Genomic DNA, 19316 nt, shown 5'->3' with positions numbered 1-19316 from the left:
TGTTCAGTCTGAATTTAGAAATGGCAGAGGAACCAGAGATCAAATTGCCAACATCCACTGGATTGTAGAAAATGCAAAGAGTTCCAAGAAAACATGTGCTTCTGCTTTATTGACTACACCAAACCCTTTGACTCTGTGGGTCACAACAAACTGTGGAAAATTCTTAAGGTGATGGAAATAGCAGACCACATTACCTGCCTCCTGAGAAGTTTTGATGCAGGTCAAGAGGCAATAGTTAGAACCTAACATGGAACAACTGACATGTTCCAAATTGGGAAAGTAGTACACCAAGGCTGTATATCGTCACCCTCTTCATTTAACTTATATGAAGATTACGTCATCCAAAATGCTGAGCTGGATGAAGCACAAACTAGAATCAAGATTACTGGGAGAAATATCAATACATCAGATATTCAGATGACACCACCTTTATGGCAGAAAGTGAAAAGGAACTAAAGACCCTCTCTCTTGATGAAAGTGAAAGAGGAGAGTGAAAAAGCTGTCTTAAAACTCAACATTAAAGAACTGAGATCATGGCATCTGGTCCAATCACTTCATGGCAAATAGATGGGGGAACAATGGAAACAGGGAGAGACTTTATTTTTTAGGCTCCAAAATCACTGCAGATGGTGACTGCAGCCATGAAATTAAAAGACGCTTGCTCCTTGGAAGAAAAGCTATGAGCAACCTAGACAGCATATTAAAAAGCAGACATTGCCTTGCCAACAAAGGTCCATCTAGTCAAAGCTATGGTTTTTCAAGTAGTCATGTATGGATGTGCGAGTTGGGCCATAAAGAAAGATGAACGCCAACGTATTGATGCTTTTTATCTGGGGTGTTGGGGAAGACTATTGAGTCCCTTGTACAGCAAGGAGATCCAACCAGTCTATCTTAAAGGAAATCAGTCCTGAACATTCATTGGAAAGGCTGATGCTGAAGCTCTAATACTTAGGCCACCGGATGGGAAGAACTGACTCATTGGAAAAGACCCTGATGCTGGGAAAAATAAAAGGCAGGAGGAGAAGGGGATGACAGAGAATGAAATGGTTGGATGGCATCACCAACTTGATGGACATGAATTTGAGCAAGCTCTGGGAGTAGTTGATGAACAAGGAAGCCTGATGTGCTGCAGTCTATGGAGTCACAAAGAGTCAGACTTGACTGAGCAGCTGAACTGATCTGACAAGTGAACTGTGTCTGTGTGCTCAGTTGCTCAGTCTTCTCCAACTCTCTGCGGCCCCATGGACTGCCGCCCACCAGGCTCCTCTGTTCATGGGATTTCCCAGGCAAGAATACTGGAGTGGGGTGCCATTTCCTACTCCAGGGCATCTTTCCGAACCAGGGATGATACCCACGTCTCTTGTCTCTCTTGCGTTTGCAGGCAGATTCTTTACCACTGAACCACCTCGGAAGCCCAAGTGTGAAATAGAATCTGCAAATTAAAAAAACAAAAGACTCCCTACAAACCAAAGCCCAGGACCTGATGGCTTCACATGGGAATTCTACCAAGCATACAAAGAACTTATACCAATTCTACTGAAACTCTTCCAAAAGACTGGAGTGGAGGGAACACTCCTAAAGACACTCTATGAAGCCACCATCACCCTGATACCAAAATCAAAGATGCTACAAAGAAAATTATAGGCCAACATCTTTGATGAATATGTTCTTGTTGTTTGATTCATCTTTGACAAAAATAGATGCAAAAATTCTCAACAAATTAGCAAACCAAATCCAACAAGACATAAAAGGGATCCTACACAATGACCAATTCAGATAAATCCCAGGATTGCAAGGATGATTCAACATATGCAAAATTAATGTCATATACCACATCAACAAAATAAAAGACAAAAACCAAGATCATGTGATCTCTCAGTAGCTTAAAAAAATGCCTTTGCAAAAAGTCAGCATCCATTCATGATTAAAAAATTTAAAAAACTTACAAATGTGGGTATAGAGGGACTGTATCTAAACATAATAAAAACTTTTTATGGCAAATCCACAACTAGTATAATACTCAACAGGGAAAAGCTTAAAGTCTTCCCCCTAAAATCTGTAACAGAGATAGAACTCCCACCACTTCTATTCAACAGAGTATTGCAAGTCCTAGCCACAGTAATAATGCAAGAAATAAGGGTATCTAAATTGGAGGGAAGTGGTGAAACTGTCATGATATGCAGAGGACATGATACTATATATAGAAAACCCTAAAGACTTCACACAAAAACTACTAGAATGGAGAAATGAATTCAGTAAGGTAGCAGGATACAAGTTTAACATACAGACATTGGTTGCATTTCTTATGCTAAAAATGAAATGTGCAAAAGGGAATGTTTAAGAAAAAACAACTCATTTTTAAAAATTGCATCCATCACCCAACATGAAAGACTTAGGAATAAAGCTGATAAAGGAAGTGAAAGAATTATACACTGAGAACTATAAAATATTAATAAAGGATCCCTTTGTTGTTCAGTTCAAATTATCACCAACATTGTTAATTGGCTATATCCCAATACAAAATAAAAGGTTTACAAAAATAAAAGGACTAGAGGGAGGAGCCAAGATGGCGGAGGAGTAGGATGGGGAGACCACTTTCTCTCCTACAAATTCATCAAAAGAATAACTGAACGCCTAGCAAACTTCACAAAACAACTTCTGATTGCTAGCTGAGGTCATCAGGTGCCCAGAAAAGCAGCCCATTGTCTTCGAAAGGAGGTAGGACAAAATATAAAAGATAAAAAGTGAGACAAAAGAGCTAAGGACGGAGATCTGTCCAGGGAAGGGAGTCTTTAGAGGACATTTCCAGACACCGGGAAACCCTTGCACTGGTGGGCCTGGGGGAAGTGTTTGAATCTTGGAGGGCAACCTGACTGGGAGGGAAACAATAAATAAAACCCACAGATTACGAGCCTAAAAGCAACTCCCAGCAGAAAAGTACCCCAGACACCCGCATCCACCGCCAGCAAGTGGGGGCAGCACAGAGAGGAGCAAGCGGCATTGCTTGGGGTAGGGTCCGGGCCTGAGAGCCCTGAGGACAATCGGAGGGAGCTTTTGTGAGTTACCAACTTAAACTGTGGGATAGCAAGAGAGAGAGAGATAACTAACCGGCCCGAACACACTGCCGGCCGTTCGCAGAACAAAGGGACCGATCAAGTCCAGAGAAGAGCTTGCAGGCTGCGGACCGGCCCAGCCCCGCCAGAGGCAGGAGCAGGTTGTGGCGAGACACAAGGCGCAGGCACCCAACAAGCGCAGGCGGGGACTGGGGCTGCGGACGAGGAGGGCAGAAGGTGCACGCACCCGACTGGCGCCGGCGGAAACTGAGACTGGGACCGCGGAAGGGAGTAGGCGCACCGCACCCAGGGAAAGTGCGCCCGTTAAGCCCCTGGCTGCTTGGACCGCTCTGACGGGGAAGGCACAAAGAGCAGGCGCAGCTTTCTGTTCCGCACTTTTGTGGAACACCCGAGGGCTGGAACCTCACGCAGCGCGGGGCGCGCTCCATATAGAGCAGCCGGGAGCCTGAGCAGTGCAGACGGAGAAAGCAGCGCCAGCCTCTCCCCGCAGCGCCAGCCCCTCCCCACAGCGCGACAGAACTAGCTACCTGAATAAGAGTCCACCTCCACCCACCTGTGTCAGGGTGGAAATGAGGCTCTGAAGAGACCGGCAAACAGAAGCCAAATAAACAAAGGGAACCGCTTCAGAAGGGACCGGTGCAACAGATTAAAATCCCTGTAGAAAACACTGACTACACCGGAAGGGGCCTGTAGATATCGAGAAGTGTAAGCTGGAACGAGGAGCTATCTGAAACTGAGCCGAACCCACACTGACCGCAACAGCTCCAGAGTAACTCCTAGATATATTTTTACTTTTTTTTTTAAGTAAGAAAAAAAAATTTTTTTATTTTTTCTCTTTTATTTTCCTTTAAAATTCCCTATTATTCCCCCATTACTCCTTAACTTTCATTTTCATAGAGATTTATGATTTTTTTTAATTATGAAAAATTTTTTTTCCTTTCTTTTTTTTTCTTTCTTCTTTTTTTTCCTTTTTCTCTTCTATTTTCTCTTTTTCTTTTTCTCTTATTTCTTTTAAAGTCCTCTAGTACTCCTCTACTACTCCTTAATTTTCATTTTCAATACACTATAACCTTACCAAAAAAAAAAAAAACAAGAAGAGAAGCCCTATTTTTAAACTGAAATTCATATATATTTCTAAAATTTTTTTTGTGTGTGTTTTGGTTTTTGTTTTTAATATAGTATTTTTAAGAGTCTAACCTCTACTCTAGATTTTTAATTTTTGTTTTTCAGTATATGATATAAATTGTGAACATTTAAGAATCCAATATTCAGTTCCCATTTTTATTCAGGAGTGTGTTGATTATTCTCTCCCAATCTTGACTCTCTGTTTTCTACCTCAGAAAACCTCTATTTCCTCCTTTCCCCTTCTCTTCCCAATCCAATTCTGTGAATCTTGGTGGGTGTCTGGGCTACGGAGAACACTCTGGGAACAGACAACTGTGTAGATCTGTCTCTCTCCCCTTGAGTCCCCCTTTTTCTCCTCCTGCTCATCTCTATCTCCCTCCTCCCTCTCCTCTTCTTCATGTAACTCTATGAACCTCTATGGGTGTCCCTAACGGGGGAGAATCTTTTCGCCATTAACCTAGAAATTTTATTATCAGTGCTGTATAGTTGGAAAAGTCCTGAGACTACAGGAAGAATAAAACTGAAATCCAGAGGCAGGAGACTTAAGCCGAAAACCTGAGAACACCAGAAAACTCCTGCCTACATGGAACTTTAAGTAATAAGTGACCGTCCAAAAGCCTCCATACCTACACTGAAACCAACCACCACCCAAGAGCCAATAAGTTTTAGAGCAAGACATACCACGCAAATTCTCCAGCAACGCAGGAACATAGCCCTGAACGTCAACATACAGGCTGCCCAAGGTCACACCTAACACATAGACCCATCTCAAAACTCATTACTGGGCACTCCATTGCTCTCCAAAGAGAAGAAATCAAGTTCCACGCACCAGAATACTGACGCAAGCTTCCCTAACCAGGAAACCTTGACAAGCCAATCGTCTAACCCCAACCACTGGGTAAATCCTCCACAATAAAAAGGAACCACAGACCTCCAGAATACAGAAAGCCCACTCCAAACACAGCAATCTAAACAAGATGAAAAGGCAGAGAAATACCCAACAGGTAAAGGAACATGAAAAATGCCCACCAAGTCAAACAAAAGAGGAGGAGATAGGGAATCTACCTGAAAAAGAATTTAGAATAATGATAATAAAAATGATCCAAAATCTTGAAAACAAAATGGAGTTACAGATAAATAGCCTGGAGACAAAGATTGAAAAGATACAAGAAATGTTTAATAAAGACCTAGAAGAAATAAAAAAGAGTCAATTAAAAATGAATAATGCAATGAATGAGATCAAAAACACTCTGGAGGGAACCAAGAGTAGAATAACAGAAGCAGAAGATAGGATAAGTGAGTTAGAAGATAAAGTGGTGGAAATAAATGAAGCAGAGAGGAAAAAAGAAAAAAGAATCAAAAGAAATGAGGACAACCTCAGGGACCTCTGGGACAATGTGAAATGCCCCAACATTCCAATCATAGGAGTTCCAGAAGAAGAAGACAAAAAGAAAGGCCATGAGAAAATACTCGAGGAGATAATAGCTGAAAACTTCCCTAAAATGGGGAAGGAAATAGCCACCCAAATCCAAGAAACCCAGAGAGTCCCAAACAGGATAAACCCAAGGCGAAACACCCCAAGACACATATTAATCAAATTAACAAAGATCAAACACAAAGAACAAATACTAAAAGCAGCAAGGTAGAAACAACAAATAACACACAAAGGAATTCCCATAAGGATAACAGCTGATCTATCAATAGAAACCCTCCAGGCCAGAAGGGAATGGCAAGACATGCTTAATGTAATGAAGGAGAATAACCTACAACCCAGATTACTGTACCCAGCAAGGATCTCATTCAGATATGAAGGAGAATTCAAAAGCTTTACAGACAAGCAAAAACTGAGAGAATTCAGCACCACCAAACCAGATCTTCAACAAATGCTAAAGGATCTTCTCTAGACAGGAAACACAGAAAGGTTGTATAAACGTGAACCCAAAACAACAAAGTAAATGGCAACGGGACCACACCTATCAATAATTACCTTAAATGTAAATGGGTTGAATGCCCCAACCAAAAGACAAAGATTGGCTGAATGGATACAAAAACAAGACCCCTATATATGCTGTCTACAAGAGACCCACCTCAAAACAAGAGACACATACAGACTAAAAGTGAAGGGCTGGAAAAAATATTTCACATAAACGGAGACCAAAAGAAAGCAGGAGTCGCAATACTCATATCAGATAAAATAGACTTTCAAATAAAAGCTGTGAAAAGAGACAAAGAAGGACACTACATAATGATCAAAGGATCAATCCAAGAAGAAGATATAACAATTATAAATATATATGCACCCAACATAGGAGCACCGCAATATGTACGGCAAACACTAACGAGTATGAAAGAGGAAATTAATAGTAACACAATAAGAGTGGGAGACTTTAATACTCCACTCACAACTATGGACAGATCAACTAAACAGAAAATTAACAAGGAAACACAAACCTTAAATGACACAATGGACCAGCTAGACCTAATTGATATCTATAGGACATTTCACCCCAAAACAATCAACTTCACCTTTTTCTCAAGTGCACATGGAACCTTCTCCAGAATAGATCACATCCTGGGCCATAAATCTGGTCTTGGAAAATTCAAAAAAATTGAAATCATTCCAGTCATCTTTTCTGACGACAGTGCAGTAAGATTAGATCTCAATTATAGGAAAAAAAATTGTTAAAAATTCAAACATATGGAGGCTCAATAACACGCTTCTGAATAACCAACAAATCATAGAAGAAATCAAAAAAGAAATCAAAATATGTATAGAAATGAATGAAAATGAAAACACAACAACCCAAAACCTATGGGACACTGTAAAAGCAGTGCTAAGGGGAAGGTTCATAGCATTACTGGCTTACATCAAGAAACAAGAAAAAAGCCAAATAAATAACCTAACTCTACACCTAAAGCAATTAGAGAAGGAAGAAATGAAGAACCCCAGGGTTAGCAGAAGGAAAGAAATCTTAAAAATCAGGGCAGAAATAAATGCAAAAGAAACTAAAGAGACCATAGCAAAAATCAACAAAGCTAAAAGCTGGTTTTTTTACAAAATAAACAAAATTGACAAACCATTAGCAAGACTCATTAAGAAACAAAGAGAGAAGAAGCAAATTAACAAAATTAGAAATGAAAATGGAGAGATCACAACAGACAACACTGAAATACAAAGGATCACAAGAGACTACTACCAGCAGCTCTATGCCAATAAAATGGACAACTTGGATGAAGTGGACAAATTCTTAGAAAAGTATAACTTTCCAAAACTGAACCAGGAAGAAATAGAAGATCTTAACAGACCCATCACAAGCAAGGAAATCGAAACTGTAATCAGAAATCTTCCACCAAACAAAAGCCCAGGACCAGATGGCTTCACACCTGAATTCTACCAAAAATTGAGAGAAGAGCTAACACCTATCTTACTCAAACTCTTCCAGAAAATTGCAGAAGAAGGTAAACTTCCAAATTCATTCTATGAGGCCACCATCACCCTAATTCCAAAACCAGACAAAGATGCCACAAAAAAAGAAAACTACAGGCCAATATCACTGATGAACATAGATGCAAAAATCCTTAACAAAATTCTAGCAAACAGAATCCAACAACATATTAAAAAAATCATACACCATGACCAAGTGGGCTTTATCCGAGGAATGCAAGGATTCTTTCATATCCGCAAATCAATCAATGTAATACACATTAACAAATTGAAAGATAAAAACCATATGATTATCTCAATAGATGCAGAGAAAGCCTTTGACAAAATTCAACACCCATTTATGATTAAAACTCTCCAGAAAGCAGGAATAGAAGGAACATATCTCAACATAATAAAAGCTATATATGGCAAACCCACAGCAAGCATCACCCTCAATGGTGAAAAATTGAAACAAGACAAGGGTGCCCACTCTCACCACTACTATTCAACATAGTGTTGGAAGTTTTGGCAACAGCAATCAGAGCAGAAAAAGAAGTAAAAGGAATCCAGATAGGAAAGGAAGAAGTGAAACTCTCGCTGTTTGCAGATGACATGATCCTCTACATAGAAAACCCTAAAGACTCTACCAGAAAATTACTAGAGCTAATCAATGAATATAGTAAAGTTGCAGGATATAAAATTAACACACAGAAATCCCTTGCATTCCTATATACTAACAATGAAAAAACAGAAAGAGAAATTAAGGAATCAATACCATTCACCATTGCAACAAAAAGAATAAAATACTTAGGAGTATATCTACCTAAAGAAACAAAAGACGTATACATAGAAAACAATAAAACACTGATGAAAGAAATCAAGGAGGACACAAACAGATGGAGAAACATACCATGCTCATGGATTGGAAGAATCAATATTGTCAAAATGGCTATTCTACCCAAAGCAATCTATAGATTCAATGCAATCCCTATCAAGCTTCCAACGGTATTTTTCACAGAACTAGAACAAATAATTTCACAATTTGTATGGAAATACAAAAAACCTCGAATAGCCAAAGTAATCTTGAGAAAGAAGAATGGAACTGGAGGAATCAACCTGCCTGACTTCAGACTCTACTACAAAGCCACAGTCATCAAGACAGTATGGTACTGGCACAAAGACAGAAATATAGATCAATGGAACAGAATAGAAAGCCCAGAGATAAATCCACATACCTATGGACACCTTATCTTTGACAAAGGAGGTAAGGATATACAATGGAAAAAAGACAACCTCTTTAACAATTGGTGCTGGGAAAACTGGTCAACCACTTGTAAAAGAATGAAACTAGAACACTTTCTAACACCATACACAAAAATAAACTCAAAATGGATTAAAGATCTAAATGTAAGACCAGAAACTATAAAACTCCTAGAGGAGAACATAGGCAAAACACTCTCCGACATAAACCACAGCAAGATCCTCTATGACCCACCTCCCAGAATATTGGAAATAAAAGCAAAACTAAACAAATGGGACCTAATGAAACTTAAAAGCTTTTGCATAACAAAGGAAACTATAAGTAAGGTGAAAAGACAGCCCTCAGATTGGGAGAAAATAATAGCAAATGAAGAAACAGACAAAGGATTAATCTCAAAAATATACAAGCAACTCTTGAAGCTCAATTCCAGAAAAATAAATGACCCAATCAAAAAATGGGCCAAAGAACTAAACAGACATTTCTCCAAAGAAGACATACACATGGCTAACAAACACATGAAAAGATGCTCAACATCACTCATTATCAGAGAAATGCAAATCAAAACCACAATGAGATACCATTACACGCCAGTGAGGATGGCTGCTATCCAAAAGTTTACAAGCAATAAATGCTGGAGAGGGTGTGGAGAAAAGGGAACCCTCCTACACTGTTGGTGGGAATGCAAACTAGTACAGCCACTATGGAGTGTTCTTAAAAAAAACACTGGAGATTTCTTAAAAAAAAAAACTGGAAATAGAACTGCCATATGACCCAGCAATCCCATTTCTGGACATACACACTGAGGAAACCAGATCTGAAAGAGACACATGCACCCCAATGTTCATCACAGCACTGTTTATAATAGCCAGGACATGGAAGCAACCTAGATGCCCATCAGCAGATGAATGGATAAGGAAGCTGTGGTACATATACACCATGGAATATTACTCAGCCGTTAAAAAGAATTCATTTGAATCAATTCTAATGAGATGGATGAAACTGGAGCCCATTATACAGAGTGAAGTAAGCCCGAAAGATAAGGAACATTACAGCATATTAACACATATACGTGGAATTTAGAAAGATGGTAACGATAACCCTATATGCAAAACAGAAAAAGAGACACAGAAGTAGAGAAAAGACTTTTGAGCTCTGTGGGAGAAGGTGAGGGTGGGATGTTTCGAAAGAACAGCATGTATATTATCTATGGTGAAATAGATCACCAGCCCAGGTGGGATGCATGAGACAAGTGCTCGGGCCTGGTGCACTGGGAAGACCCAGAGGAATCGGGTGGAGAGGGAGGTGGGAGGGGGGATCAGGATGGGGAATACGTGTAAATCTATGGCTGATTCATATCAATGTATGACAAAACCCACTGAAAAATAAATAAATACATAAATAAAGGAATAATAATAAAAGGACTAAAAAAATATTAATAAAGGAAACTGAAGATGGCTAAAAGAAAGTGGAAAGATCCCATGCTCTTGGACTGAAAGAACAAGTGTTAAAATGGCCATACTACTCAAAGCAAGTGATAGATTTAATGCAATCCATAACAAACTATACATGACATTTTTCACAGCTAGAATAATCCTAAAATCTACATAGAGACATAAAAACCCAGAAGTGCCAAAACAATCTTGAAGAAAAAGAAAAAAGTAGGAGACTTAACCCTCCCAGACTTCAGATAATATACAAGGCTACAGTAATCAAAACAGCTTGGTATTGGCACAAAAGCAGACATACAGATCAATGGAATAGAACAGAGAGCCCAGAAGTAAACCCACACACCTACAATCTACAAAAAAATCAATGAGAAGAAATCAGTTTCTTCATCAAGTGGTTCTGGGAAATCTGGACAGCTGCATATAAATCAATCAAATTAAAACAAACCCTCTCACTGAACACAAAGTCAGTCTCAAAATGCCTTAAAGACTTAACATGTGACACCATGAAACTCTTGGAGAAGAACACTGGCCAAACAGTCTCTGACATCAATCATACCAGTGTTTTCAGGTCAGTCTCCCAGGACAGTAGAAATAAAAACAAAAATAAACATATGGGACCCATTCAAACTTGTGCACTGTTAGTGGAAATGTAAGGGAGGTTTAAGAGGGAGGGAACATGTGTATACTTATGGCTGATTCGTGTTGATGTGTGGCAGAAACCAATGCAATATTGCAAAGTAATTATCCTACAATTTAAAAAATAAAAGAAAAAATGGTACAACCACTGTAGAAAACATTATAACACTTCCTAAATTTTTTTAAACTAAAATTATCATGTGATCCAGCAATTCTATTGCATATATACCCCAAAGATCTGGAAGCAAGGTCTTCATGAGACATGTATGCACCCCTGTCTGTAGAGTCATTATTCACATTAAATAAAAATTGGAAGCAAAGCAAGTGTACACCCACTGATAGACAATCAAAAGTGGTCCATACATACACCAGAATATGATTCAGCCTTAAAAAGGAAGGAAATTCTGACACCTGTTATGTTGTGGGTGAACCTCCAGAATGTAAGGCTAAGTGAAATACACCAGTCACAGGAGGGCAAATGCTGTAAGACTCTGCTAATGTAAGAGGCCTGGAGTGGTCAGTTCCACAGAGGCAGAAAGTGTATGATGAGGCCAGGGGATGGGGAGGACGAAGGGGAACCAGTGTTTAATGGGGGCAGACTTTGGAAAAATGGAAAGTCCTGGAGATGGGTGATGGGTAAGACCACACAACAACCTGAAAGGAACTAATGCCACTTAAGCACACACTTAAAAGTGGTTAATGTGGGAAGCTGCATGTGTGTTTCATGACTTTTAACAAAAGAGATGAAGTTAAGCCAGAAAGTGGGGAAGATATTGGGAAGGAAGATACAATTGTGAGTTTCTTCTTCCTCAAGATGGTCATTGAGTGCTCTTAAACCAAGTTTTCGAAACCTCAAATTCACACATAATTAAATTATAACCAAGTGTGTCTAATCAAAGTTACGGTTTTTCCAGTAGTCATGTATGGATGTGAGAGTTGGACTAAAGAATGCTGAGCACTAAAGAATTGATGCTTTTGAATTTGGGTGCCGGAGAAGACTCTTGAGAGTCCCTTTGACTGCAAGGAGATCCAACCAGTCTATCCTAAAGGAAATCAGTCCCAAATGTTCATTGCAAGGACTTATGTTGAAGCTGAAACTCCAATACTTTGGCCACCTGATGTGAAGAACTGGCACGTTGGAAAATACCCTGATGCTGGGAAAGATTGAAGGCAGGAGGAGAAGGGGATGGCAGAGGATGAGATGATTGGATGGTATCACCGACTCAATGGACATGAGTTTAAGTAAACTCCGGGAGTTGGTGAAGGACAGGGAAGCCTGGTGTGTTGTGGTCCATGGGAGGACAACTCAGCCACAGTTGTGAAACCTGATGACGCCTGACCCATGACCAGAGGGTCCCACCACTGTGACCCATCTCAGAGCGGGCCCTGTGCATGAATACATGGAGGCATGGAGACTGCTCTTTACCACCGCTTCATCTCAGCAACAGTTACTAGGTTAGCTGTGGGCAGGGGAGGGACGCCATGAACGCAATCCATCCACTCAGTGGAAGACCACGGAGTACATGGGATGAGTAGGGGACACCTGTGCACACAGGTAAGTATGGAAAATGCTGTAAGCCCCCTTCATACAAAAAGTTACACTCTGAGAGCATGTCCGTAAGTCCAGTTTGTATGTAGGTCCAACAAAGTTAGCCGACACAGTTGGCTACATAATACTGTGTTGTAGTAGGTTTATAATTCTTTTCACACAAACAATACATTAAAAAACAAAAAATAAAGAAAACACCTTTATTCTCATAGGACAGTACCATGAAGAGTACAATAGTCCAGCACAACATTGGCACACAGGAGCTGGCATCTGTGAACAAGCAAGAATGACTCACTGGAGGAAGGAGGGGAGCAGTGGGAGAAGGTGGAGCTGAAGGACGGTGAGCAATGGGAGATGGAGGACGAGCTGCAGGGTCACTCACACCTGATGCTGATGGAACACACATGTGCATTTTTGAAAGCTTGCAACTTGAAGGTTCGTATGGAGGGGACTTACTGTACCATGTTACATGAAAACATCAAGCTGCAGAATGGTAGATGCTGCAATACCACAATGATGGAAATAATTTCCCCAAGTGGTAAGCCTTCATTTTAAAAAGATGTATAGTATTCTATTATGTGGACACATCAAATGCCTTTGGTCCACTCCCTACTGATGGATATTCACACTGATTCCTTCTGTTTTTGTTGTTGTTGCTAAAAACGCTGTCACAGAAATCCTCTAACATGTACCTTCACACACAGGTAAGGCTGTGCTGGTTAAGCTCATTAATGGCATTGCAATTGCTGTGTTAAAAAGGCTGTATAGCCAGTTTTTCACTAAATAAGCTCGTGGTTTTGAACGCAAAACCCCCAAAGCTCGGTGCTTTAATACAACAGGAGTTCATCCCTTGCGGCTGTTACATCCTGGGGAACTGGTCAGCTATAGCCATGCTGGTCCTCCTCCGGGACCCAGGCTGAGAGGGCAGCCTTCATCTGGAAGGTACACACTCATGGCCACGAGAAACCAGAAGGGCATTGCAGAAAAAGGTCCAGAGCCATAGTTCACACGCACTCTGGTGCCCTCGACAATGGAATTGGAAAACCTCTCCAGAGAAGGGGCCGTGGATCACATGTGATGGGAGGGTGGTCCGGGGAGGGCAGACACTGGGACCAGGGCATTACCACACTGAGCATAGACCAGGATGCCAGTGCATATCGTCTCATCAACCTAAGACTAAATGCGGATGGAGGTATACGCTATAACTTTAAAAAGGTATATGTGGGTTTTTTTGTTTGTTTGTTTGTTTTGTTTGATTTTACCATCTTTACAGGCACGTATTTCTCTTGGTGTTGCTTTGATCTACCTTCTTCAAATCTTGAATGGGTTGATGCTAGGCAACTGCCTGTGCAGTTCATGTGTGTGGACTGCAAACTGCCTGTCTCGTGCATGGTCCACTTCAATCACATTGCTGCTTGGGTTCACATTATTTATTAATTAGCTCTATTTTATAGGAATATCTGTAGCAGCTTTATTTGTTACAGATATACACGATAAACAATACAGGTGAATGTAACTGTGAATGAATGTAACAGGTGAATGAACTGGTACGACGTTACCGAGCAGTGACACGCAGATGCAAACAAAGGACCTCGCTCTTCACTGAGTGGCTGCAGATTCTCCTCCTGTGACCTTTCCGATTTGTGCCTCAAAAGGTGCCCTCGGTACCAACAGCAGCAACTGTCACGATGAATTCTACTTTCAAAAAACATAACTGCTCCGATCAAGTTTCCATTACTATACACGCGCACACGCACACACACACACACACACACACACACACACAACATAATTTCTCCTAGCAAGTTTCCACTACTCCCCAGACACACACACAGACAAACACACACACACACGCACACACACACACAAATCTTCGGGCCGGGGATCTGAGTCATCCCAGAGCCTGTTCTGAATCTGGGAGTCAGTGTCATGAACAAAACATTTGCTGAGTGGATTAGCAGCTCGTGAAGGATGACTTCCTAAGCATATACTTGGCTTAATGTATCAAGGCAGCAAATTTAAAGTCAGCTAATGAAGGATCCCCTAAGACCACCCTCTGGGTCCTGTGTTTTATTCAGGTCATGGTTTTCTTCCTGATACTCAGCAACCCCTCTGCACCCAACCCTTTTCTCTAAGCACTGAGGGTAGCTATCCTTACTTACAGGATCTCAATTGTATTCGCTTTTATCTGAGAGCCACAACACAACCATGTCTTCTTTCCTGTCATTTTAATATAGATTTTTTTTAGAATGAGCTTCCCATGTAGCACAGTCATAAAGAATCTGCCTGCCAATACAGGAGATGCAAGAGACCTGAGTTTAACCCCTGGATTGGAAGATCCCCTAGAGGAGGAAATGGCAACCCACTCCAGGATTCTTGCCTGGAGAATCTCATGGACAGCGGAACCTGCTACAGTCAAGTTGGACATGACCAACTACATGTCAGGTCACATTCTTTAGAATAGCCAAACAGAAACAATACAAATAAAAACTACATCTAAACTGAAAGTTGCTCAGTCACGTCCAACTCTTTGAGGCCCCTTGAAACTACAGAGTCCACGAAATTCTCCAGGCCAGAACACTGGAGTGGGTAGCTTTCCTTTCTCCAGGGGATCTTCCCAACCCAGGGATCGAGCCCAGGTCTCCAGCATTGCAGGCGGGTTCTTTACCAACTGAGCCACAGGGGAAGCCCAAGAGTATTGGAGTGTGTAGCCTATCCCTTCTTCAGCAGATCTTCCTAACCCAGGAATCAAACCTGGGTCTTCTGCATTGTGGGTGGACACCAAAGTTAAAAAGCAGCCTGTATGTATAATTTTAATGGATTGATTATAACCTAATCCTATCCAACTACCCAGACCTCCTCTGGGAGGCCTTCCTCCCTGGATCCATGGGTGTCCTGGTCGAAATGCTGGGTACTCCTCTTCACATGCCATCACACACCCTCCTCTGGCTCAGGTGGCCTCAACCCACTGCTCTGTGTGAATTTTAAGATCACTCATTGTTTAGAGATTTCTATGATGAAATCTCTAAAATTTCTCCTGATCACTGGCATATAATTTAGGAAAACACGTAACTCAAAACAAACTCACAAGACATGGAGAAAAAACAGGAGATTCCCAATTCAGAGTAAGATATTTGGGCTTTGTGATCCTTTGTCCACACCTGGGTTAGTGTTGCCAAGTATTTCTGTAAGAAGAGAAGAAACACCCTAATCCTAGGAGGCCCACACAAATGACTTTAGGGAGCTTGCAACACCAAAAGTGGAGCCCACTAAACTCATTTTAAACAATTAAGGACACTTTTACTAAAGAGCTTTCACAGGTCTTCAACAGTGAAGCTTTAAGTTGGTTTTCCTTACTTTTCTTTCTCTTCTTCCAAATGATCTCACTTGTATCCAGCCAAGAGCTACCTGATTAAATGCATTGTTTTGAAGAAGACATACAGATGGCTAACAAACACATGAAAAGATGCTCAACATCATTCATTATCAGAGAAATGCAAATCAAAACCACAATGAGGTACCATCACACGCCAGTCAGGATGGCTGCCATCCAAAAGTTTACAAGCAATAAATGCTGGAGAGGGTGTGGAGAAAAGGGAACCCTCTTACACTGTTGGTGGGAATGCAAACTAGTACAGCCACTATGGAGAACATTGTGGAGATTTCTTAAAAAACTGGATATAGGAGTATATCTACCTAAAGAAACAAAAGACCTATACATAGAAAACTATAAAACACTGATGAAAGAAATCAAAGAGGACACAAACAGATGGAGAAACATACCATGCTTATGGATTGGAGGAATCAATATTGTCAAAATGGCTATTCTACCCAAAGCAATCTATAGATTCAATGAAATCCCTATCAAGCTACCAACGGTATTTTTCACAGAACTAGAACAAATAATTTCACAATTTGTATGGAAATACAAAAAACCTCGAATAGCCAAAGTAGTCTTGAGAAAGAAGAATGGAACTGGAGGAATCAACCTGCCTGACTTCAGACTCTACTACAAAGCCACAGTCATCAAGACAGTATGGTACTGGCACAAAGACAGAAATATAGATCAGTGGAACAGAATAGAAAGCCCACAGATAAATCCATGAACTTATGGACACCTTATCTTTGACAAAGGAGGCAAGGATATTCAATGGGAAAAAGACAACCTCTGTAATAAGGTGTGCTGGGAAAGCTGGTCAACCACTTGTAAAAGAATGAAACTAGAACACTTTCTAGCACCATACACAAAAATAAACTCAAAATGGATTACAGATCTAAATGTAAGACCAGAAACTATAAAACTCCTAGAGGAGAACATAGGCAAAACACTCTCCGACATAAACCACAGCAAGATCCCCTATGACCCACCTCCCAGAATATTGGAAATAAAAGCAAAACTAAACAAATGGGACCTAATGAAACTTAAAAGCTTTTGCACAACAAAGGAAACTATAAGTAAGGTGAAAAGACAGCCCTCAGATTGGGAGAAAATAATAGCAAATGAAGAAACAGACAAAGGATTAATCTCAAAAATATACAAGCAACTCTTGAAGCTCAATTCCAGAAAAATAAATGACCCAATCAAAAAATGGGCCAAAGAACTAAACAGACATTTCTCCAAAGAAGACATACACATGGCTAACAAACACATGAAAAGATGCTCAACATCACTCATTATCAGAGAAATGCAAATCAAAACCACAATGAGATACCATCACACGCCAGTCAGGATGGCTGCTATCCAAAAGCCTACAAGCAATAAATGCTGGAGAGGGTGTGGAGAAAAGGGAACCCTCTTACACTTTTGGTGGGAATGCAAACTAGTACAGCCGCTATGGAGAACAGTGTGGAGATTTCTTAAAAAACTGGAAATAGAACTGCCATATGACCCAGCAATCCCATTTCTGGACATACACACTGAGGAAACCAGATCTGAAAGAGACACGTGCACCCCAATGTTCATTGCAGCACTGTTTATAATAGCCAGGACATGGAAGCAACCTAGATGCCCATCAGCAGACGAATGGATAAGGAAGCTGTGGTACATATACACCATGGAATATTACTCAGCCGTTAAAAAGAATTCATTTGAATCAGTTCTAATGAGATGGATGAAACTGGAGCCCATTATACAGAGTGAAGTAAGCCAGAAAGATAAAGACCAATACAGTATATTAACACATATATATGGAATTTAGAAAGATGGTAACGATAACCCTATATGCAAAACAGAAAAAGAGACACAGAAGTACAGAACAGACTTTTGAACCCTGTGGGAGAAGGTGAGGGTGGGATGTTGCAAAAGAACAGCATGTATATTATCTATGGTGAATCAGGTCACCAGCCCAGGTGGGACGCATGAGACAGGTGCTCAGGCCTGGTGCACTGGGAAGACCCAGAGGAGCCGGATGGGGAGGGAGGTGGGAGGGGGGATAGGGATGGGGAATACGTGTAAATCTATTGCTGATTCATGTCAATGTATGACAAAACCCACTGAAAAAATAAATTAATTAATTAATTAATTTTAAAAAAAAACTGGAAATAGAACTGCCATATGACCCAGCAATCCCACATCTGGGCATACACACCGAGGAAACCAGATCTGAAAGAGACACGTGCACCACAATGGTCATTGCAGCACTGTTTATAATAGCCAGGACATGGAAGCAACTGAGATGCCCATCAGCAGAGGAATGGATAAGGAAGCTGTGGTACATATGCACCACATAATATTACTCAGCCATTAAAAAGAATTCATTTGAATCAGTTCTAATGAGATGGATGAAACTGGAGCCCATTATACAGAGTGAAGTAAGCCAGAAAGATAAAAAACCTATACAGTATACTAACACATATATATGGAATTTAGAAAGATGGTAACAATAACCCTATATGCAAAACAGAAAAAGAGACACAGATGTACAGAACAGATTTTGGACTCTGTGGGAGAAGGCGAGGGTGGGATGTTTTGAGAGAACAGCATCGAAACATGTATATTATCTATGGTGAAACAGATCACCAGCCCAGGTTGGATGCATGAGGCAAGTGCTCAGGCCTGGTGCACTGGGAAGACCCAGAGGGATCGGGTAGAGAGGGAGGTGGGAGGGGGGATCGTGATGGGGAATACATGTAAATCCATGGCTGATTCATGTCAATGTATGACAAAAACCACTACAATATTGTAAAGTAATTAGCCTCCAACTGATAAAAATTAATGGAAAAAAAAAGAAAAAAATGCACAGTAGGAAGCTTTCTTGTGTTCCTCACTGCTGCCTGCAATCCCTCCCTTCCGCCTGTCTCTGCACAGTCTACTGTGGCCCAAATCTCTCTAGATGGTCAGAATCCCACAGCATTCTGTTTATCTGCTAGCCTTCCAACAGCTCCTATTTTCAGTTTCTTCTTACTTTGCATGTGATTCAACCTGACAAACATATATTGAGACTCTACCATGTTCAGGGAGCAGGGCCAGGTTCTGGGGGTACGGCCAGAAGAAGACAGAAGTATTTGCCACCAGGAGCTCAGAGGCTAGTGGAGGAAGGCAGCCAGGTACAGAAACAGTCCCCGGAAGAAGGTGAACCATTCCGAGGTCTGCACACGGACCCAGGAGTTAGGATGTGGTCCCCAGTCCTGTCTGGGTCAGCTCAGCCACCAGCTACTTGTGGTTCCAACCAAGGGGTGTTTCTCACCTGGGTCCTAACTGTGGAATACAGGGTGGCTAAGGTCTATTCTTAATAAGAGGAACAGCAAAAATGATGACACCACCATTCTGGGTGCCTGTCAGGTGCATGGCTGGGTGCTG

The 19316-nt window shown here is 41.0% G+C and overlaps 1 long non-coding RNA gene across 1 annotated transcript; it reads right to left on the bottom strand.

Annotated features, from left to right (window-relative positions):
- Nucleotides 1-703: 703 nt before the first annotated feature.
- On the bottom strand, nucleotides 704-12094 carry LOC122689773. The gene is made up of 3 exons (XR_006339919.1): nucleotides 12067-12094; nucleotides 8680-8686; nucleotides 704-941 (listed from the first exon to the last, which is right to left on the bottom strand). It is a non-coding gene; the product is annotated as an uncharacterized LOC122689773 (long non-coding RNA).
- Nucleotides 12095-19316: the final 7222 nt, after the last annotated feature.

This window comes from Cervus elaphus, chromosome X, assembly GCF_910594005.1.
Source record: "Cervus elaphus chromosome X, mCerEla1.1, whole genome shotgun sequence".
In the NCBI taxonomy this organism is placed as follows: domain Eukaryota; kingdom Metazoa; phylum Chordata; class Mammalia; order Artiodactyla; family Cervidae; genus Cervus; species Cervus elaphus.
Note: the sequence above shows the minus strand (reverse complement) of the source record. Positions and strands in the feature narration are given on the sequence as shown.